This window comes from Carcharhinus amblyrhynchos, chromosome 7, assembly GCF_965287045.1.
Source record: "Carcharhinus amblyrhynchos chromosome 7, sCarAmb.v2.hapA, whole genome shotgun sequence".
In the NCBI taxonomy this organism is placed as follows: domain Eukaryota; kingdom Metazoa; phylum Chordata; class Chondrichthyes; order Carcharhiniformes; family Carcharhinidae; genus Carcharhinus; species Carcharhinus amblyrhynchos.
Window position 1 is genome coordinate 66931444 of NC_137330.1, and position 23822 is coordinate 66955265.

General features: G+C 41.9%; 1 protein-coding gene across 5 annotated transcripts in view; it reads right to left on the reverse strand.

Annotated features, from left to right (window-relative positions):
• Window positions 1–23822, reverse strand: part of pkib (protein kinase (cAMP-dependent, catalytic) inhibitor beta) — a 74535-nt gene that overhangs the window by 23176 nt on the left and 27537 nt on the right. Inside the window, exon 1 of one of the 5 annotated variants that reach the window (XM_080193317.1) lies at window positions 8462–8527. The exons of 3 other annotated variants lie outside the window; for them this stretch is intronic. The gene's annotated coding sequence lies outside the window, so the exon portion shown is untranslated. Of the gene's footprint in view, window positions 1–8019; window positions 8130–8461; window positions 8528–23822 lie in introns of those variants that run through there. One more of the 5 variants, XM_080193316.1, reaches the window with a different exon arrangement.

Sequence of the window (23822 nt, forward strand, 5' to 3'; positions counted from 1 at the left end):
TCTATAGTAGGGTGACCAAAATTGCACACAGTATTCCAAGTGTGGCCTTACCAATGTTTTGTACAACTTCAACAAGACATTCCAACTCCTGTATTCAATGTTCTGACTGATGAAACCAAGCATGCTGAATGCCTACTTATCACTCTGTCCACCTGTGACTCCACTTTCAAAAAGCTATGAATATGTACCCCTAGATCTCTTTGTTCTGTAACTCTCCCCAATGCCCTACCATTAACTGAGTAAGTCCTGCCCTGGTTCAATCTACCAAAATGCATCATCTCGCATTTGTCTAAATTAGACTCTGTCTGCCATTCATCAGCCCACTGGTCCAATTGATCAAGATCCTGTTGCAGTTGGAGATAATTTTCTTCACTGTCCACTATGCTACTAATCTTAGTGTTATCTGCGTATTCAGCAGTTGGACAGATCCCACATGGGGTGCATTTGGAACATGCTTCAACTGGAAGAACAAACCAGGATGACCAATTGTGACTTATTTTATATGATTGTAATGGGATTGTCTCTTATGTGAGACCATTATCTAGCTTCCCAGGTTATTGCTGTTGCAATGCTGTTTTTCCCATAACCCAGTCCTTTAAATCTCAGACACGTGCATTACCCGCTCTCACAGCCCTGGCAGCACCACCAACCATCCCACGCCCCCCCACACTCACACACACACACACACACACACACACACACCAGTATTTTATGGCCTTGCTGAAGCAACGTTTATAAAATTCCGCCTGAGGCCAATGGAAAATTCCATTCTGCGAGCTTCACCTGCCCTGATTCCAGACAGGCATGCTGGTAAAATTCCGGCCACTGCCCCTGCTCGACATTGAGGTACTTCAAAGAATGGAAATATCTGGAATTGATTGATTGTGTTGTGAATGTATTTCTCCAAGTCACATCTGTTGCAGACCACAGAGCTCATGCCTGAAACAGGTCCTTCAGACATCCTGAGGCAATTAATGGCTACATGCAGGAGGTTCACATGAGTGTCCGCATGTATTGACATGGACTAAGTCTAACATGGCATGAACCAAACTAACTACATTTCAAACAAAACAACCAGGTATCCAAGACAGATCTTGCATAAGGGCTCCCTCATACATATGGACTAACATAAAAGAAACTGGAAAGCCCTATCCAGTAACTGAAGAGAAGAACTGAATGAAACCTGAACTGGACTTACTTACTCAGCCATCCAAGTTTGAGACACGAAGTACAACCTGTATTGATTTGCCAATTTTTGCCTACATTTGTAACTTGTTGTATTCAACAAACTTATTGTGGTAATAAGTTTCCTCACCAAAATTATTTGTCACATTGGGATCAAGTTGAAGGGAAAAATTCCTGACAAATTAAATTCCTTTTGGAAATAAAGGAAACTACATTTCCTGAGTTTAATGTTGAGAATTAATGTAAAATAAGTGACCCTGTTGTTTTGATTACTCAGAGAATAGGGAAGTTTGTCTTTATCAGAAATCTACTGTTCAATAACTGGACAACATCACTGGTTACCTCATAGCCACCCTGATTTGATATTGTAACTGAAACATTGCTGGAATCATGAACTGACACAGAATGAAGGCATCATGCTCATTGCTAGCATAGGGAATATTCACTAACATGATGTGCTGAGTATGATGACACACCAACTGCACATTGATCAAAAGGTAATCTTCGTTGTTGTGGAACATGGAAACATAAAAATTAGGAGCAGGATTAGGCCATTTGATCCTTTAAGCCTGATCTGCAATGTTCTGGGGACTGATTCCCCCGTCTCAATGCCATACCCTCACTTATTCCCCATACCCCTTGACTCCTTTAGAATCTAGAACCCTTCTTTCCTTCCTAATTACATTCAGTGACTTGGCTTCCACTGTGTTCTGTGGTAGAGAACTCCAGAGGGTCATCACCCTCTGAGTGAAGAAATTCTCCCCCTCTTAGTCTTAAATGGCCTGCCTAATATCCTGAGACTGTGACCCCTTGTCCTAGGACTCCTCATCCCACACCCCCCCCCCCACCCCCACAAACCCCAGCTAGTGGAAACAACATCCCTGTATCCAGTCTGTCCAGCTGTTAGAATTCTATATATTCTAACTAAATCCCCTCTGATTCTTCTAAATTCAAAACGCAGGTCCAGTTGACCCAATCTCTCTTCATACGACAATCCTACCATTCCAAGACTGATGAACCTTTACTGCATTCTCTCAATCCTATATCCTTTCTTAGATATGGGGACAAAACTCTACAGTCTCACCAAGGCCTTATTCAGCTGCATTAAGATATCCTTGCTCTTGTACTCAAGTCCTCTTGCAATAAAGGGCAATATGCCATTGGCCTTCCTAACAGCTTTCTGCAATGTGGTGATAAAGCATTTCTCCATCACCTTGGAGACAGGCTGACATCAACTAACCTAAGAGTCTTTGCAATGATACACCCACTCTCAGAAGAAAATGCCCACAATTTCAGGGAGAGGGCCTAAACTGGAGATAGAATTCCAGAATAATATCCTAACATCTGTCAGGAAGAGGTTCTTCTACTCACCTCAGTAGAATCTCTAAAGTTCATTGATAGAGAAAAGATTGGAAGAAGGTGTGATTGGGGAGCGATAGCAAGTGGCTGAAACCAGGATACAGATGGATAGGGTATGTGGCAACTGAAACTTGGCATACTTCTACAAATGGAAAAATTGTTGTCTTGGTGTTCAAAGGCAAAGAAGCTTCTGAGTGGGTACATTGTGATTTTGCTGCAAGTCTGCTACAATGATTGCATTGTGTTGTATCTCATACTGTGCAACACTGCAATGATGCTGAGCATTATGATTTTGCACAACTATGGAATGGGTTCTACTGCCAACTAATCGCCTTTATCCTAAGAACATAAGAACATAAGAAATAGGAGCAGGAGTAGGCCATCTAGCCCCTCGAGCCTGCCCCGCCATTCAGTAAGATCATGGCTGATCTGAAGTGGCTCAGTTCCACTTTCCCACTTTTTCCCCATAACCCTTAATTCCCTTGTCTGCCAAAAACCTATCTACCAGTGTCTTCAATATATGTAGTGAGGCAGCCTCCACCACTTCAACAGGCAGAGAATTCCAGAGATACACCACCCTTTGAGTGAAGAAGTTCCTCCTCAACTCTGTTCTAAACTGCATTCCCCCCCCCCCCCCCGCACCTTATCTTGAGGCTGTGCCCTCTAGTCCTGCTATCCTTTCTAAGCCAGAAGAATCTCTCTAACTCTACCCTATCCATCCCTTTCGTTATCTTATACGTCTCTATAAGATCCCCCCTCATCCTTCTAAACTCCAACGAGTACAGACCCAGTCTATTTAGTCTCTCTTCATAGTCCAACCCCCTCATCTCCGGTATCAGCCTAGTGAACCTCCTCTGCACTCTCTCCAAGGCCAAAATATCCTTGCGCAAGTGCGGTGACCAAAACTGCACACAGTACTCCAGCTGCGGCCTCACCAATGCCCTGTACAGTTGCAGCAAGACCCCCCTGCTTTTGTATTCTATCCCCCTCACTATAAAGGCCAGCATCCCATTCACCTTCTTGAACACCTGCTGCATCTGCAGACTGGGTTTTTGCGACTCATGCACAAGGACCCCCAGCTCCCTCTGCACTGTAGCATGCTGCAGCTTTTCGCCCTTTAAATAGTAATCCTTCCTACTATTATTCCTACCAAAGTGGATAACCTCACACTTGCTAACATTGTACTCCATCTGCCAGGTCCTCGCCCACTCGCTCAGCCTATCTAAATCCCTCTGCAGACTTTCCACACCCTCCGTACAATTTGCCTTTCCACTCATCTTTCGTCACCCTACACTCAGCCCCCTCCTCCAGGTCATCTATATAAATGGTAAATAGCTGAGGCCCCAGCACCGACCCCTGTGGCACTCCACTAGTCACCAACTGCCAATCAGAATAGCACCCATTGATACCAACTCTCTGCCTCCTATTAGACAACCAATCCTCTATCCACACTAACATCTTACCTCCAACTCCATGCCCCCTAACCTTCTGAAGCAACCTTTTGTGCGGCACCTTATCCTGTATGTCCTGTGCAGGTGAAGCCTATTCTGTAGAAGACAACAGATATACTGGCCTGGAAACTGTCCCACTCCTTCCCCCTGGGGATAAGGAAAGACCCTCGGAGGATGCAGCAGTACATTCTCTCAGCATACCAAGTGCCAGTGCAGGTACTGGCACCCCAGCATGGATTGGCACATCATGCCAAGAGCAGGCACAGTCTGGTGGGGGCACTTTGTATTCACAGGCATAACTGCTGGATAGTGTGATGGAGCAGGCCTCGGACAGTTGGAGGTAATTCAAAGGCTGAGTCAGATGATGAACCTCTAGATTTTTCAACAGGTAGTAGATGCTGAGTGTCCAGTGCGAGTTTTGTGAAGATGTGGCAGATTTAACAGAAGGGTTACATGCTCTGGTCCAGATTGTGGGAGAGTCCATCCAGGCTATGTGAACTGTGATCACCCATTCTTCAGTGCCAAGCTTCCTCTGTGGACAGATTGGTGTCTGTCCTGGAGAGAAAAACCAAATGTATTGCAAATACAATTGTGGATATGTGGTCCAACCTACACACCACTGCTTCAGGGTCCCAGACCCAGGGTATGAGGGTGATTGGGAGCCTGGACACTGAACTAACTCCTGGCTCCACACAAGAAGGCAGAGAGTACCAATTGGTCTCTATGATATGGGCATATAGATGATCAGCTGATGCCACTATCTAGAAGCGCCTCTCAGTGCATTTCTGATGGCAACAGCCTCTCCTCCACTCTTCCACCATTGGCACTGTCATTGCCCATTGCCATGGTGACAGAAGCTCCTCCTGCCACTCTGCAGGAGTTTTCCAATGCGATGGGGCCCTTGGGGTCTCTGCCACACAGAAAATGCCTGGAAACTTCAACCAAGGCAATGGGAATAGCAGATCAGCGCCTCTCTGCGGTGCAGCAGTAAACGAGGGGGAAAGCACCCCACTGGAACACCAGAAAATGACTTAAGATAACCGCACAATCGTCTTTTAATGAAGTATATGTCTCATAGGGACTTTGTAAATACATACCCAATAAGTAAGTGCCATTTAACTTATGTTAGGAGATATAAATGAGTTTTAATAATTAGACGTGGGGCTGGATGTGTCAAATGGCAAGGACTTAAAATGGTGAATGTGCTATCAGAACATTGAAATGCACCTTGCATTCTGCAAAGAATAATGTTGAGAGACAATGCAACACATGCATCTCTGAGACCAAGAAATCTTAACCTGCTATCTGCTTTCTTAACCAATATCCATGATCATATAGCCTTTCAAGGCTTGGTGAATGCTTTTAAATAAATTGCACCTTTAACTTCCAAATGAATCAACTCTTTGAGCTGAATTGCTTCGCAAGCAATGTAGATAGTTTGTCTCCAATTTTCCAGCTAAGTAAGCACATCTGCTGTGTAATGATCTGAACTTTCTAGCTGTTAATCCCTTAAATTAACATGGCCCCAACCTTTTAAATGTAATAGTCTTCAAGTTGTTTTAGTTACATTTATCCCTTTCTCTATAGTTCAATTTCCTTTTTGATTTACTATTGTCACATGAAAAGTATTGCTTCCTTCATGCTATACAAGCAAAGCATACTGTACATAGAGAAGGAAAGGAGAGAGTGTAGAATGTAGTATTACAGTCATAGCTAGGGTGTAGAGAAAGATCAACTTAACATGAGGTAGGTCCATTCAGAAGTCTGATGGCAGCAGGGAAGAAGCTGTTCTTGAGTCAGTTGGTATGTGTTCTTAGACCTTCTCCCAATAGAATAAGGTGAAAGTGAGAATGTCTGAGGTACGTGGGGTCCTTAATTCTTCTGGCTGCTTTTCTGAGGGAGTGGGAAGTGTAGACTGAGTCAACGGGTGGGAGGCTGGCTTGAGTAACGAACGGCACTTCATCATCCAAGAATTAAAATTACCTCTAAATATTACCATAAATAACAAGCTAGGTATTTATAACACTACTGAGCTGTATTTTGTGGCCTATTTGTTAAATAGTGAATTACCTTTTACACTGGCCTCCCCACCTCCATCTCGCCAAATAAAAACATATTTAATTAAAAGGACAGTTAACTCTTTTTTTATATTAGTACCTTTGCCATCTTGACTGGCTAATTGCCTCCCTTTTATATACACAGTGGTTAAGTACTCCTACAGAATGATGTTGCTCAGCAACAAATGTTTTCTGCTCTTCCTGCAGGTTTAGTAAATGGAAACTCTCCATGATCATCACAGTCTTTTTTTTGCAAACGCAAAATAGTCTCATTATTCAAAAATCAGCTACATTGTCAAATGCAATTCCTTCTATCTATTTATGCCTTTTAAAATTAGCCCAAGAGGGACCATTTTTAAAAAGCTTAAAAATAATTAGATTAACACAGGACATCAACACACAATGTTAGAAAGCAAACATGGAGATGGGAATAGAAAACAGTGAGAAATTTTCTTTCACAATATCAAAGCTTGCATTCTTCCAATGTTGTTCAGTATTTCTCCTGGATTTAGAAATTGTTAGAGACACTATCTTACAATTATCTCACATTTACCCTAATCTATAATTAGTCATTTATTTCAGTTCTTTTTATATGATTTGGATGAGAGCTTATTATGTGCAGCAAAGTATGCAGTTTATAGCTAAATCCAAATCCAATGCTCTAACATGGATGCAATAAACATAGAAACATAGAACAGTACAGCATAGTACAGGCCCCTCGGCCCTCAATGTTGTGCCGAGCTATGTCCAAACCCAATTTCAAGCTATCCCCTTCCCTATCATTCTGGTGTGCTCCATGTGCCTATCCAATAACCGCTTGAAAGTTCCTAAAATGTCTGACTCCAATATCACAGCAGTGTATTCCACACCACAACTCTCTGAGTAAAGAATCTACCTCGGACATCCCTCCTATATCTCCCACCATAAACCTTATAGTTATGTTTCCTAGTAACAGCTACAGCCACCTGAGGGAACAGTCTCTGCACGTCCACTCTATCTATGCCCCTCATCATCTTATAAACCTCTATTAAGTTGCCTCTCATCCTCCTTCGCTCTAAAGAGAAAAGCCCCAGGTCTCCCAATCTTTCCTCATAAGACCTACCCTCCAAACCAGGCAGCATCCTGGTAAATCTTCTCTGCACTCTGCACTCTCAATATGACTAATCATATCTAGCCCACACTACTAAAGCTGAATTTATTGAAGAGTGTTGTTTCAAGGTAAGGTCTGTGCAAATATATTTTATACTGAAGACAAAATTATGAAGCAACAGTAACGTATGCATCATGCTGCGACTACAAAACAGATGCTTTGACAGCTTTGTTGTAACATCAAGTTAAAACGACTTGTCAGAAACTGCCTTTCAGCAAGACCTAGAACTAATGGACTAATTAAAAGACACATTTCAACAAATGTCTGTCATTGCCCTATAGCTGAATCAGTTATAGATAGCAGGATCTCTCTTTAATAGTTAGGAAATAAAATAAATGCTGACTAAAATTATAGAAAGAGTAATGCATTAAAACTTAAAATGATTGGAAAACAAATGTTGTCATAAACATAATTTCCCTCAAATAAACTATTTCTTGTAAACCTGCAACGAAATGTTAAAAAATCAATTTATACCCATGTGTGAATGTCATTCCTTATTAAACACGCCAAATATACTGTTGGTTAGTCATACCCAGAAGTAAGATAAATTAATAACACTATTGTTTTGCAATTAACATATATAATACAAATTGAATGTAAATCTAATTAAAATTTCATATAACATTTCTCATTTCCCCAAGTTTTGCTTTTATAAGTTTCTGATATTGTCCAAACTCGTTAGTTCAGGTTTTCCTTTTATTATCTCAGAATTATGCAAGTAATTATTTTTAAACGTCAAGGTATGAATAGAAAACCGTCTACAAAATTTACACCTCTTGCACTAATTGCTTGGTGACTCAACCGAGAACTGACTCACCTGTCCATATACACTTGACTCTTGCCTCCCTTTCTTGAAGCAATCTTACTGGAAATGTCTGACAACAATGACAGTCTGCTGTTAATCACAGACACTGATGTACTAAGGGTACCCTTGAGCGATTAGTGAAAACTGTATTTGCTTATCACAGTATTAAATTATATTGCTTGTCTGTACCTCTTCGGTACTGCTAAAGGCACTAAGTAGAAGCCAAATACCTTATACCAACAACAAAAACCAAATGATATAACTGTAAAGCATCAGTTATGTACCAATATTCTGACAGCTGTAAATTTTGCAGAAGTAGTCGCTGTTACTTGTTGATATAAGTTCATGAGTACATACTTCTAAGAACTATATTTGTAATCGCTAATACTTCTTCCCATCCAAACCCAATTTCCAGAAAATAAATCAATTCAATTGCATCAGGAGATGTACTTACAATGTCAGAAAAAGACTGGCATAGTTTTCTGATGCAGGCTAAATCCGGTGCCTTATTTGGTAGCTGTCCTATCACATTTAATTATGATGAAACAGCTTATTCTATTCAAGGAACAAAAGCTGCTGAGAGGACAATGGATTCTGCTGTGTTAACATTTATAAAACTGCCCATTGAACTGCAATAACCTCGTTGTCCAGAGCTCGGGAAGATTTCAGAAATAAATGTTAATTTGTTACACAACAACTAAAGCAAGCACAAGTTAACAACAGAAGTGATAAAAATACTACAGACCAGATTTCTTTGCCTTTGGCATAATAAATGGTGTAGATGAACGTCACAGATAGTCATCAATAATTTAGAGAAATTAGATCTCAGCAACAAAAGTACAGTATCCGAATGATTAATTTTTGAAAAAGGCTTTATGGAATTGGATCTTACTTTGAGTTGCACATTGCCATTTGGGAGTCTGTTCCAGCCCACTTTTGAGCTGGGAAAATAATAACCAACCTGTGTTGAGAAATAATTTTTCAATAGACAACCCCTCATTTCTGAAAGTATCAATCATCAGGCTTCTTGGACCCAGAGATGCATATGTGAATATTTCCCTAGTTATGTAAGGAATCTGAAATTCAGACCAGAAATCATTAGTATTTTGCAGGGAAATTGCAACCTGCTTTAGTAATAAGACAATGCTTATGGCAGCTTAGAAAGTCTCTACAGCCCTTGCTGACCACTGGATCAGTCCAAGAGATCAGTGACTGTATTGACTGTTGTTAGATCAAGCCAGTAATTAATGCCTTGTTTGAAAAAGTAGTCTAATTCTTCAAACAGCACCGAGATAACTAAGTGAGTGGGGTATTAATTTTAATCAAATCATGGGATTTCCACGAGTGCTTAGAACAACTCTACATGTAGCTAGACAAATCCAACCATCAACCAACATCAATGTATAATTTTAAAGAGATTTCAAAGCCTAAATATCCAAGTAGTAGGTGACTATATGCATTGATGATGTTGTAGCCCCAAAGGGCACAGTTTTTTATGTGGACTGGTAAGGAACTCAAATCCCACTTTTTAATGGCATGTTTTGTGCGGCTTGTGGTACTATAATTGATAAGTCCAAAATAATTGATCAAATATTCCATCTGATTACTCAAAATGGGTATTCATGTGACTATTTATCCACATACTACGTGGCACATCAGTACACATCCAAAAGTATTTGGATATGGCACTTCCCAAGAGAGATCTTCATCTCGCATGACAGGTTCTGCCACAGATCTTTAGATTTGCTGAAAGCCGACAATCTTTTTTTCAGTTTCAGGATGTGGACTTTCCTGGCTGGAGAAACATTTACTAACTATCCTTCACTGCCTTGTACAAGTGTATTTGTGTCATTGCTAGGCCTTGTCAGAGTGCAGATAAATATATGTATTCAGAGTCACATATAGGTCAGCGCAGGTAAGGACCATAGGTTTCTTTCATGAAAGGAAGTTAGTGAATCAGTTCGATTTTTCCAAAAAATTCGCCTTCAAGACCTCTCCATTACCAGTCCAAAAACATAATCAATACTCTATCATATACAATTTGTCCTACAAAAATCCAGAAGTCTGAACGCATAATGGCTGCTGGCCAGGAAGAAGTTGTTGAAACCCAGCACAATAGCTGGTATGTGTGCCAGTTATTGCTGACTGGTCACCTAGCATCTGTTAGTCCCTGGGGTGACATTGCCTTTCTGAGGAATGTTGTTGCAAGGACGGATGATGCTGCTAAGATAATTCCTGCTAATACATTGGGTGAAATTTTATGAGATTCTTTTCTAAGTTTCCAGCTAGTCTGAAAATAGGACAGTTCCAGTTCCGTTTTTAGACGGGTTTTCAGGCCCAATCTTATACACTCTGTCTCTGGAATGTTGGGCTGCTTGGCATTTGCTACCAAATAAACCTGTTGGACTTTAACCTGGTGTTGTGAGACTTCTTATGGTATTTACCCCAGTCCAACGCCAGAATCTCCACATCATGACTAGTCAGTTTCTAGCCAGAGAGGCCACGGGCGGGGCTTACCTCACCAGATGGCCTTTGGAGGGAGATATTAAACATGTGCATTCAGAATAGCAGAGGTCTGACAGACAGAGAGAGAGCTTTCAGGACCCTGCTACTGCTCCCCTCCGACCCCACCGATTGCAGGCAGAATAGTAGTGGTTCCACCCCTCCACCCATTGGCCCATCTACAAAGTTCCCAACTACCAATTGTCCCCACCATTGGCACTGCCTCCAGAGACCTTACCTCTGGCACTGCCCCAGTAGGCATTGCCCAGGTGCTAGGCTGGCAGTGTCAAGGTGCCAGGATGGTACTGCCATTAGGGCACTGCCCAAGGGGTACCCCAGCCTTGCCTTTGGCTACCCTGGGGTGGCTTTAATGATCTCCAGTACTACTGGTGAGGCCAACATAACTGTTCCCTGGAGCAAGCGTTTCCCTCACCAGAGAGGACCTCTCCCATCAAGGTCACAAAGGCAAGCAAGCCCAGACAATTGAGCACCAGGCTTGCTAAATGTATGGAACTCAATATTTCCATAAATTTAAATAAATTAATCAGTCTCTCGACCATTTCCGGCAAGAGGCCGACTGCTCCAGAAATCCGGGTCTCGTAAAGTTGTGAGAGCCGATAAATCTGTGTGATCCTGATTTCCCATCTCTCACACGATTTTACTGGCTCGCTCTGCCCATCAATGGGCAGGGTGAGCCACTAAAATTCCACTCATTGATGGGGAGGAGTTAATCTCTGAGACTGAGGATCATTCAGCTCTTTGTTCAGATGGTGAAATCAAACCTGCCTCATCAGCTGCCTGCTGTTAAAGATCAGCTTCTCAGTTACAAGTAGATATGAATGGCTGCAACGATTGATCTCATTATTCATTTTCACTGTGTCTGGCCTCACTTTCATAGAGTACTGAATGTTTGCCACTCTGACCTGCTCTCCAATGTAGTTTTGATGTGGAGATGCCAGTGTTAAACTGGGGTAAAACAGAAAGAAATCCCACAACAGCAGCTTAAAGTCCAACAAGTTTATTTGTAGCAAAAGGGACAGCCTGTTTTGAAAGCTTGCAGCTTTTGCTACAAATAAACTTGTTGGACTTTAAGCTTCTGTTGTGGGATTTCTTTCTGCTCTCCAATTCTCAGCCCTGGCAACAATTTGGCAAGTTTATCAAGGTGGAATTTGGCTTTCTGTCATTCACTTTGAACTTGTCACTTGCCAGAAGTTTTTTAGTGGTTGAAAGAGTAGTCTGGGTACGATGTGACAGTAGTCGCTGGACTGGACTACTCTTCATGTCTTCAATAGGTTTATTTCTTCATGCTAAGATTACCTTAGTCACTTGTATCTATTTAGTCTATTTTGATGATCACTTTGGCAATCTTCACCTCTGTTGCAACCTTTGGCATATTACAATTGGTGTACAATTCTGGTCACCACACTACCGGAAGGATGTTGATGCATTGGAAAGGGTCTAAAAGAGATTTACCAGAATGTTGCCTGGTCCAGAAGATATAGACTATGAAGAAAGGTTGAACAAACTTGCATTGTTTCCATTGGAGCATCAGAGGATGAAGAGGGACCTGATAAAGGTTTACAAGATTATGACAGGCTTGGAGAAAATGGATCGTCAGTGTCTTTTTCCCAAGGTTGAAAGGTCAATTACTCGGGGGCATAAGTTGAAAGTGAGAGGGAGAAAGTTTAAAAGAGATGTAAGGGGCAAGTTTTTCACGCAGAAGTTGCTTAATGCCTGGAACATGCTGTCTGAGTAGGTGGTGGAAACAGATATACTAATATTCAACAGGCATCTGGATAGATACATGAATAGGCAGAGAATAGAGGGATATGGACCCCCATGTAGAGGGAAGAAAATACTAGATTAGAGAGGTATCTATATCGGCACAGACTTGACAGGCTGAAGGGCCTGTTCCTGTGCTGTACTGTTCTTTGTTCTAACCCTTCCAGGTTGGGTACAGATGAAGTGCAGTACTCAATTTTTGCAATCATTCATAAAGTGCTTGAATTCTTCACTCAGCAACTGAGGGCCGTTGTCGCTCATCACAATGTCAGGAATGCCATGATAACCTAACTTTGTTTTCAGATATTCTTCGATCTCACTGGTAGTCATTGACATCAGCTTGTCTGACTCCTAGTATTCTGAATAGTTTTCGACTATAACAAGATGATTAGTTACAGTCAGAGTGAAGAGGTCCACTTTAAGATTCAACCAGGGTTAGTCTGGGATGTCATGAGTCAGGAGCAGCTCTTTAGCTTGCTTAGCTTGATGTTCATTATAAGCACTGTGCTGGTTAATGTAGTCCTTCATCTCATTGCTCATGTTTGGCCAGTGGAGCACTCTTCATCTGTACCTCATTCTGGATCTGATTCCTTGGCAGCTTTGCATGGATACACTTCAGCATTTTGTTCCTTATCTCTTTAGGGATAATAACTCCTGTTGCTTTGTGAAAGATGTTATCTTAGGTAATCACTTCATCTCTCTAAGCCAAATACTCTCATATAACAATAGGTGTCTGCTTAATGGTTTCAGGCCCTCCTTCCATTACAACTTCCTGCAACATTGGAAGGGTTGCATTTCTTTGTATAGTTTGCTTGATCTGAACAGGACACTTGTCCATCTCTGCTCAATGACATCAAGGTTACATGAGTAAGACAAGCCACAGTGTAGAAAAGTATTTATCCAAACACAAAGTACCAGCACATCATGCACTAAACACTTATTCAGATGTAGCATTTAAAATCTAACTGCTGCAGTCCTGATAATGCTGAGCTTGGGCTACAATCTTGACTCATGGTATAATCATGCACGGATTTGTCATACATTTCATGTTCGGCTCATTCAATTGAATGCTTGTATAAATCAGGGCATCCAGGTTAGAGGGATGCAATGGATATCATAAACATGGGGCGAGATTCTTCAGCCTCCCAGCCCCAAATGTTTCCTGCCGGCAGGAGGCGGCACGTTGTTTGCTTGCGGCGGGATTCTCTGGCCCCACCACTGTCAATGGGAGTTCCTATTGATGTCACCCCACCCTGGCGGAAACCCACAGGCTGCGGTGCGCTTCCGGTGGGACCAGACAATCCCGCCGGCATGAACGGCTGGAGAATTCTGGCCATGGACTTTTGTAAGGACTTTTATATGGCAATAATTAGATGCACATATTAATAACAAATGAATATGATGAATACAATTTTTTCCAGTCTGTTCAAATATTGTCTGTTCCTACACATGCATTACAAGAGTAATCTTTAAAGTGTTCAGCTCTTCAAATGGCACTTGTGCCAGTTGTTGCTGGCTGTTTGTCTCCTGTTTGCTAGTTCCTGGGGTGACCTTGCCACTCTGGGGAATGTTGCTGCTATGGCAAGTGCTGTTGCTGTGGTAATCTTTGCTGCTGATCCATTACATTTGATGGGAGGAGTTGACCTCTGGGACTGATGTTTGTTCAGTTCCTTGTTCAGTTGGTGAAATCAAATCTGCTTCATCTGCTGTCTGCTGTTAAGGCTCCTCCTGTGTCATGTAGATATCTACACTTGTGACAATAGATCAAGGCGTTTACTTTCACTGTGTACGATTGAGTTGACAATTTTTCTACACAGGACCCAAATTACCAAGTGGGCTGAATTTTATTGAGTATTTTGAATGTTTGCATTCAGACTGGCTCTCCAACTCAGCCCTCACAATAATTCATATGTTCTTATATTCTTACCTTGTCACTCACTCTTGCTACTGTATCAAGATTCAACTAAAAAGCTACTGAAAGGGTAGTCTAGGTGCAGTGTGACACTAGTTGCTGGAACAGATTAATTTCCATGCCTTCAGTGAATGTGTCTCTCTACTCTAAGATTTTCTTGTATGTATGTGCTGCATCTAATCGAATTTTTATGACCCTTCTGACAATTTTTACCACTGCCTTAGCCTTTACTTTTGAATGGAGGTGATGTGTAGTGCTGGATTTCTCAATCATTTGTGAAGTGCCTGAATTCTTCACTCGTGACCTGAAGGCCACTGTCTCTCATCATAGTAAAATACAGTAAAAAGTCTGACAACACCAGGTTTTAGTCCAACCGATTTATTTGATAATACTCACAAGCTTTCGAGGGGACTGCCTCTTCGTCAGGTGAATGGAAAGTTCTGGCCTCAGACAGAGCATATAAAGCACAGACAGTTTAGAGATTACTGATTAAAATGCGAATCCTTACACCTAACCTGCTGTTCAAGACCCGAAGTGGCTGACAATGTGAGTGGAAGGAGCACTGATCACAGGTTACAGAGATGTGTATTGTCTCCAGACAGTACAGTAAGTGAGGTTTTGCGAACCCAGGCAAGTCACCGGGGTTACAGATAGTGCGACATGAACCCAGGATCTTGGGCTCATGTCGCACTATCTGTAACCCCCGTGACTTGCCTGGGTTCGCAAAACCTCACTTACTGTGCTGTCTGGAGACAATACACATCTCTGTAACCTGTGATCAGTGCTCCTTCCACTCACATTGTCAGCCACTTCGGGTCTTGAACAGCAGGTTAGGTGTAAGGATTCGCATTTTAATCAGTAATCTCTAAACTGTCTGTGCTTTATATGCTCTGTCTGAGGCCAGAACTCTCCATTCACCTGACGAAGAGGCAGTCCCCTCGAAAGCTTGTGAGTATTATCAAATAAATCGGTTGGACTAAAACCTGGTGTTGTCAGACTTTTTACTGTGTTTACGCCAGTCCAACGCCGGCATTCCCACATCATCTCATCATAATGTCAGGAATACCGTGATGAATGAAGTGTGCAAGCCTTCTAAGATCTCACTGGTAGTCTTTAACCCCAGTTTATCTAACTCCCAATAATCTGAATTATAGCTGACTGTGATGAGATAATCAGTTTCAGTGACAGCAAAGAGTTCAACTCTAAACTTTGCCCATGGTCTGTCTAAGATGTGAATGTCTCTTTAGCTTGTTTAGCTTGATGCTCATTACAAGCACTGAACTGGCTTAATTTCATTGCTCATGCTTGGCCAATAAAGAATATTTCTTGCCTTCCTCAGACTAGACTCAATCCCTTATGGCCTTGCCCTGGATACACCTCAGCAATTATTTTCTCACCTCTTTTGGAATAATGATTCTAGTTGCTTTGTACAAGATGTCATCTTGGGCTATCACTTCATTTCTGGGTGCCCAACATTCTCTTACAGCAATTCCAGATGGTTTCAGGCCATCTTTTCATCACAACCTCTTGCAGCACTTCGATATGCATTATAATGTGTAGTTTGCTTGTTCTGAGCAAGAGACTTGTCTGTCATGATCTGTTCAGAAGTTGATGGTTTGGTGTCATGCAAAACACTGTTTTGTGAAAGGTTGCCAGTTGTTTCAGCTGAGATGAAGGGATTTTGCTTAGTGTCTACCATCTAGAACCGCACATCTATTTTCTTCCTGCTTTATTGGACTCATAGCTCAGTTTGTCCTCATGAGATAAGCATCATTCCATCATGGAGTTAGAACTTTACCTTTAAAGTCTCCCTTTTTGTGTCACCATTTTGGATGACTTCACACAGGCTTGGAAGCTCATGATGTTGCACCGCTGTCTATCTGACACATCACATTAATCTGATGCTCCACCTTTTCAGTCTTCATTCCAATAGGCACATCATTTTTTTAACCTTGAGACTTGATGGTACCAAACTGTGCCAGGGTAGAGAATGATTCTCTAAAATCATCATCTGACATCTTTCCAGCAATTATCCTGATAGGCTTGCTTTTGAGCAAACACTGTGCAAAATGGTTTAGCTTTCAGTTACAGCACTGCTTTCCCCACACAGAACATGCTTCCTTATCATTTGTTTGATGTCTTTCACAGTATTTATTTCCAGTACTCTAATCTTGAACTTTCTGCTGACCCCTCTGCAAATGTTCCTTTCTTTTCTCCATTGATTTGTGCTTGGAAGGCTTGGACTGTCTCTCAGCATAGTGTAAAACCTTGTCAGTTCTCCCATCAATGCTCTGCAGCAAAAGGTAAGCAACTTCAGAACTTTTGCACATGTCAATAGTTTTCTTGAGAGGATTTTTTTTCCTCTCAGCAAACTGACTCTCATGACAGGATCTCTTGTTCCCAAAACAATCCTATCTATTGTCACTTGAAGAAAGTACGCAGGTACAGCAAGCAGTTAGGAAGGCAAATGGTATGTTGGTCTTCATTGTAAGTTGACTTGAATACATAGAACATAGAACATTACAGCACAGTACAGGCCCTTCGGCCCTCAGTGGTTCCACTGGTCGGCGCAACAATCTAATGACCCTCTAACCTAAACTATTCCAATATTATCCATATGCCTATCCACTGTCCATTTGAACGCCCTTAAAGTTGGCGAGTCCACAACTGCTGCAGGCAGGGCATTCCACGCCCTTACTACCCTCTGAGTAAAGAACCTGCCTCTGACATCCGTCCTATAATTACCACTCCTTAATTTAAAGCTATGTCCTCTCGTGTTAGCCATCACCATCCGAGGAAAACGGCTCTCACTATCCACCCTATCTAACCCTTGAATACAGGGGCAAGAATGTCTAACTGCAGATGTACAGGGTCTTGGTGAGGCCACACATGAAGTACTGTGTGTAGTTTTGGTCTCTTTATCTAAGAAAGAATGTACCTGCCATAGAGGGAGTGCAGCAAAACACCAGACTGCTTCCTTTGATGGCAGGATTGTCATACAAATAGAGATTGCATCTGTTGGGTCCACATTCACTGGAATTTAGAAGAATGAGATGGGATCTAATTGATATGTATAAAATTCTGAAAGGAATGGACAGACTGGATGATTTATTCACTCAAAGGGTGGTGAAGGTTGTGAAGGGCAAGTCATTGACTTTAAGAAGGCACAGCAAGAAGTCTCACAACACCAGGTTGAAGTCCAATAGGTTTACTTGGTAGCACGAGCTTTGAGTGCTGCTTCTTTATCAGGTGAGTAAATGCACTCACCCGAGGAAGGAGCAGAGCTCCAAAAGGTTGTGCTACCAAGTAAACCTGTTGGACTTCAACCTGGTGTTGTGCGACTACTTACTGTGCCCACCCCAGACCAAGACCGACATCTCCACATCATGAACTTAAGAAGGAAATAGATACACTTCTAGACTCTAAAGGTGTCAAGAGGTAAGGGGGAAACACAGCAGCATGGTGTCATGATAGAGGATTAGCTAGGATCATATTAAATGGCATAGCAGGTTCTAAGGACTGAATGGCCTACTTGTGCTCCTATTTTCCATGCTTTGGTATTTGTCAGATCATCCTTCAGTTGCACCAATTCACAAGAATCAGTTAGATATCTCAGTGCAGTTACATCTGATATATATTGTCCCTCTCTTCTTGAGCTCTAGTGTTAAGCATATAGCATTCATAAATAGTATTAGTAAAGGATTCCAATGGAGACTTTAAGGTCTCCAAAAGTTTACAAGGTCTAGGGTGCAACTTTCTCTGGCACTGATAACCGAATTGCTAGTCATCTTTGCTCAGGTTACTTGTCCTTCTCTGTGGAAATCTCTTGGTTCTGCTACAGGGACTGGAAGAATTTCCAATTCACTTATAATTCCTCCTCTATCCCCACAGGAGCTGATACTGGAATATTCAAAGCCACAATGACTCACCCAGCAGTCAATATCCTGAACAAAGTTGCAGACTGAAGTTTTAATTATTCAAAGCTGTTTTTTATAGCTGCTGGCTCTCTTACAGTTATCAAAATCCATTCAATCCCAGCAATACACGTCGACACCATGTACGCGACTGCCAAAATCTTAATTCAGGTAAAATTACACCAGAGATCACACGAATATTAGAATCTCAGTGTATAAAAACATTTATTCCAGTAGTGCTCTGCCCCCTTCAAAGAGCAAGGCATATGAACCCTTAGGTCCCTTTGTCCCTTCACACCTTTCAGAACTATGCCATGCAGACTACAGGCCAGAGCTTTGGATCACAATCTGATTGCCCCTCCACTCCTTTTCACTGAAGTTGCACATTTGTCACCCGGACTTCCTGGGCCTGATGAGAAACATATACTGCAGAAATTCTGGATTCCTTCCAATGCAGGCAGCAATGCCAGGGGAAGTGAAGCCACACTTCCTAGTTAGAGCACTAGCTGTTGTAAAGCAGATAAGTTTAAAGGACCCAGCAACTTTGACAAAGATGAGTGTGTAGGAAAAGCGGGTGAGCAGTTAGGCCGGATTGGGGAATGGTCAGGTGGAATGGGGAGGGTTGTCAGAGGTTCTGGAGTAGTCAGGGGTAGGTGGATTAGCCAGGTTCTGATGGGATATTCAGGGGAGTGGGGAGTTCAGTTGGGGGTATGTGGGATTGTAATCAGGGTTGGGGGTGAAAGTTAGTCAGGGAGGCTGGATGGGGTAGTCAGGGAGTCAGGAGAATAGTCAGGGGGTGGGGAGATAAATCCGGTAGTGGGAAGGTTGGAATGGGGGACTTGGGAATGTAGTCATGGCTGCAAAGGGTAGTCAGAAGGGTCACGAGAGTAGTCGGGATGTGAGGAGAATGGTCAGGAGGGTGGTTTAGAGGCTGGGGGTTGGTAATCGGGTGAGGAAACAAAAGGGCTGGTCAGGAGGGTGAAGCTTGGTTGGGGAACAATCAGGAGGTCCAGTGGGAGGGAGGGAGGGAGGGGAGGGGAGATGGTAGTCAGCATTTTAGCTGTTAGAACTTGTGTTAATTTTTCTAACTTTTCTTTGCTAACTATTCTGCAAAGAGAGTTAAAACATCCAAATGTTCTGATTTAAGTTAGAAGTCATAATCTTGCAGCCATACCAGCCATATTCAAATCCCTTAATGGCTCCAAATCTCATGCATGTCATTAACAGGATTTGCACCATTTGCAGGATTAACAGGATTTCAGAACTACCCACCCCCACCCCCATCAGTAACATGATCAGATTCACACCCAGAGAGGGAGTGAACTCAATTTTCATTCATTTTAATACATTAACATGTACTTACCAGTCTTAACACTGTAATGTTCATCTACCCCTTATCCTCCCACCCAGTTGATGTAATGTCACGTTCACACATATCACTACTGGTTTTCAAAAAGGTATAGCCCCTAAGTGGTGAGGGATACAGTTAAGCAGTGACCCGACACTGCTCCCTGGCAGTGCCAGGTTGGCATTGCTAGGGCGAGCCTTCTGGGGGGTCCACTTTGTTGGGGGGGTGGGGCGGGGGGGGTGAAGGGGCTTGGTGGAGGGACCGATGTCTGCAAGGGGAAGGAAGAGGGGAGCGTCTCAATGCCTGTGAGAATGGTGGGGCTCAATGCTGTGATGTAGCATTGTGGTGGGGGTGCCCCAATGTTGGCATTGTGGCAGGAGCAGGGGGATGCCAATGTACATGAGGGAGGTGGGCCTTTTATTTAATTTGGCAATTGGGATGCCCCTTTAAAATGTCATTCATATCTTGGGATTCCTGGCCTTACCTCCCTCCCCATCCCGCATCCAACTCACAATGTAAATCTCACTTTCCCTTTTAAAATGCACAGCATTCTTTGGTATCATTTTTAAGATGGAAATGTCAATCTGTTAGACTAACTAGAATGAAATGTTTGCTCGGTGTGACAATGTAGAAATGTGCCCCAATTTTCTGCACTCACAGCTTTCATCTAGATGAGTGTAAAATTTTGGAACCATAAGTTCTTTGAAAACAATCCTTTGATATTTCCATTTCAGTGTGCAGAGTTGTACAGTCACTGCTGCCAGCAACTAATTATTTATATCTTAACCTGGATTTAATGACAATTTGAAACGCAGTTCAAACAATACAGATCTACAATGGTAAATATTAATATTTTAAAATATGAAAAATCTTCATGCTTTTCCCCCATCCTCCCTGTTCAGCTCAACTGATTAAAGAAGTGAGTAAATGAGCCATCCGAGACTGGGAAGGACCAAGGTTCAATCTCCAACCTTCATGAGCTCAGTCGATGGTGGCTAAGGCAGCAATAAGAACACTATAAAGAGTTCCCAGCCCCTGGAAAAGATGGAAAAAGGAGGGTGCAGAAAAAAGATCAAGAATGTTTTAAGAGTAGAAAAAGCCATTAGGTCCTGCAAAACTATCTTTTATTTCATAAATCCTATCAAGCCACTTTCTCATCCTTTCTCCAGATCCCTTCTGTCCACAAGCTGACTCTTTAGTTATTGTCTGCTTCCAGACCCTTCCCTAGTTACCTTTATATTCAACTCAACTCCACTTTGGTTAAAAAAAAGTCCCTTTCTCACACCATAGATCTTAATTTCTAACCTATGTCTCTTGGTATTGGGGCTGGGAAAACCTTCGCCATTTTCCCCATAATCAGTCGCAATTTCTTGAGCTTCTCTTGACAACATTGATTCCTCATATTAGGAATTATCTTTGGTGGAATCATTCTAAATCAATGTGTAAGTTTGTGGCTTTGATCTGTAAATATGACTTAATAAGTTTATGCTTCAAATTTGCTGGGTCCAATGGAATAGGATGTGCTTTAAATTGGAAGACAATCTTTTCATATTGCCAGGTTCTAATCCAGTTGAAAGCTGCTCTTCACCAGTTACAGGGGTTGTATACAAAATTAATTTCTACCCAATTTCCTTGTGACACTCACGTCTGTGATACAGTGAATGAAAGCAAAGATGTACTTATATACATACAGTATTTTTCTGAAGGCATTTTTGATGATATTCATTGAGCAAAGAATGTTGGTCAGGAAATTAGGAGCCCTCCCTACTCTTCAATTAGTACTATAAGGTCATTGATTGTCATTTGAGGCAAGACAGGATGTCAATTTAATATTTACTGGACGCAACGTCGCATAATGCACAGCACTTTTAATGCTGCACTAGAGCTCCAGCCCAAATAATGTCCCCATATCCCAATATTGTCATCATGCTTCATTTCTCTGTACATCATCATACTGGCAACATTACAAGGCCCTGTATACAAGGAGATGGAATTTTGTTTGACTCATCTCTCAATGAGTTGTAGGAGGACTGTGGGTGTGTGGCATTGCCAGGATAGCAAGATTGTCAATGATGCAAAGAGCCATCAACCAAATGCACATGGCTCTGAGGGCACCATATCTCAATGGAGAGCTGTATAGGAACTGCAAAGGGTTGCATTCCCTTAACATGCAATTGGTAAGAAACCATACGAGTGCCTGCAGCAGCTTTTATCCTGAACCAGTAGCTATTCCCACCATATTCATCAGTTATAGTGCAGGCTATGCGCCACTTTGAAGATTCAGATACACCTGTTCCCTTACCTGTTTTTAATTGAAGATCTGCATATGTGTTAACCAACATGATTCAGAAAAGCTGACAAACATTGCAAAAATTCAAATTCAGCCGAAAACTTCAGACAACTCAAAAATTGTGAAGGATATTTAAATCAAGGTGGAATAGCTGGCAGATTCAGTACATATATTGTCCAGTGTGCACGGTAAGAAAGGTCTGCATGTATATAGGTGCATTTTCCAGCTACATTTATACAGTCAACTTTGTCTATCTAAATTTGTGATCTTCACCATGGAAGCTGCAATCAGCATTTTCCACCTGTGATACCAAGTTGATGGATTATACGTATTTGCTTTGGGGACTTGCCCCTGTCTACATCAATGGAGGTGAAGTAGAAATGATTGAGAGCTTCAGGTTTTTAGATGTCCAGATCACCAACAACCTGCCCTGGTACCCCTCATGCTGACACTATAGTTAAGAAAGCCCATCAACGCCTCTACTTTCTCAGAGCACTAAGGAAATTTGGCATGTCAGCTACGACTCTCACCAACTTTTACAGATGCACCATAGAAAGCATTTTTTCTGGCTGTATCATAGCTTGGTATGGCTCCTGCTCTGCCCAAGACTCAAGGAACTACAGAAGGTTGTGAATGTAGCCCAATCCATCACACAAACAAGCCTCCTATCCGTTGACTCTGTCTAGGCTTCCCACTGCCTCAGAAAAGCAGCCAGCATAATCAAGGATTCCTCGCACCCCAGGCATTCTCTTTTCCACCTTCTTTCGGCAGGAAAGAGATACAAAAGTCTGAAGTCACGTACCAACCGATTCAAGAACAGTGTTTTCCCTGTTGCCATCAGACTTTTGAATGGCTTTACCTCTCACTAAGTTATCTTTTCTACACCTCGACTATAAATGTAACATTGCATTCTGCACTCTCTCCTTTCCTTCTCAATGTATGGTATACCTTATCTGTATAGCATGCAAAAAACAATACTGTATACTAATACATGTAGCAATAATAAATCAGATTAAACCATATCAAACATGGCTTACAGCACATATACAGGCCAATTCACCCAGTTAGTTTATGCCAATGTTCATGCTCCACTCTCATCCCATCCTAATTCATGTCGTCCTATCAACATAATTTTTTATTCTTTCTTCCTCCTGTGCTTATTTGGATTCCCTTTAAATGCATCAATGTTATTCATTACAACTATCATTCTTTGGATAAATAAATTTCTCCTGAATTACAAATTGTTTTTATTTAATGTTAATTATTATTTGTGACTATTTTATATATATGATCCCTCATTTTTGATTCCCCCTCTTGCAGGCATCTGGAATAACAGCAGGATCTGCAGCAACATTTACAACGTCCTAGCCTTTCACTCCAATGTCCTCCAAACATGTATATCTGCAACGATCAGCCACAATTTAATTGCAACTTACAGTACCAAACCGCGGAAGTGACAAGGCCCAGGAATTCACTACTGTGATGTTATGCTATGTTGATCAAAGGAAAATAAAGATGCATTAATATTTTAGAAGGGTGAACTATGGTTGCCAACTGGTTCCTATTCACATGGGGACCAGCAAATCTCTTAAAGCAAATGATTACCAACTGTGATGTTTGCAACCGAGTAAACTCATCTGGAGTCATCTATAACTTTGGTCCAGACAATAATATGGTGAAATGGATTGCCCACTATAGAACTGAATGGGATGAGGAAATCAGGAGAGTCAAAAACAGGCAGGAAATCCTCTCCAGCAGGCAACTGGTGATTGCAACTTCTGTTGATGCTCGCTTTGCTTCACAAGGTTATTTTTGAGCTTATCTTTAAACTTCATTGCCATCGGAGACATTGAAGAATTTTGAGTATGTTGGATCCAATGTCAACCCTCCTCATTATCGACAAATTTTATAACCAGATGTCAGGCTCCTAATGTACACATGGAAGGTGCCTAATGCCTTCCGATAAATAAAGAGCCCATAAATTAGCAGTGGGATCAACACATGTGTAGTAGAGGCCATTAAATTGATATGCTTTGCGCCCACTTTAGACCTGAAAAATGGGAACAG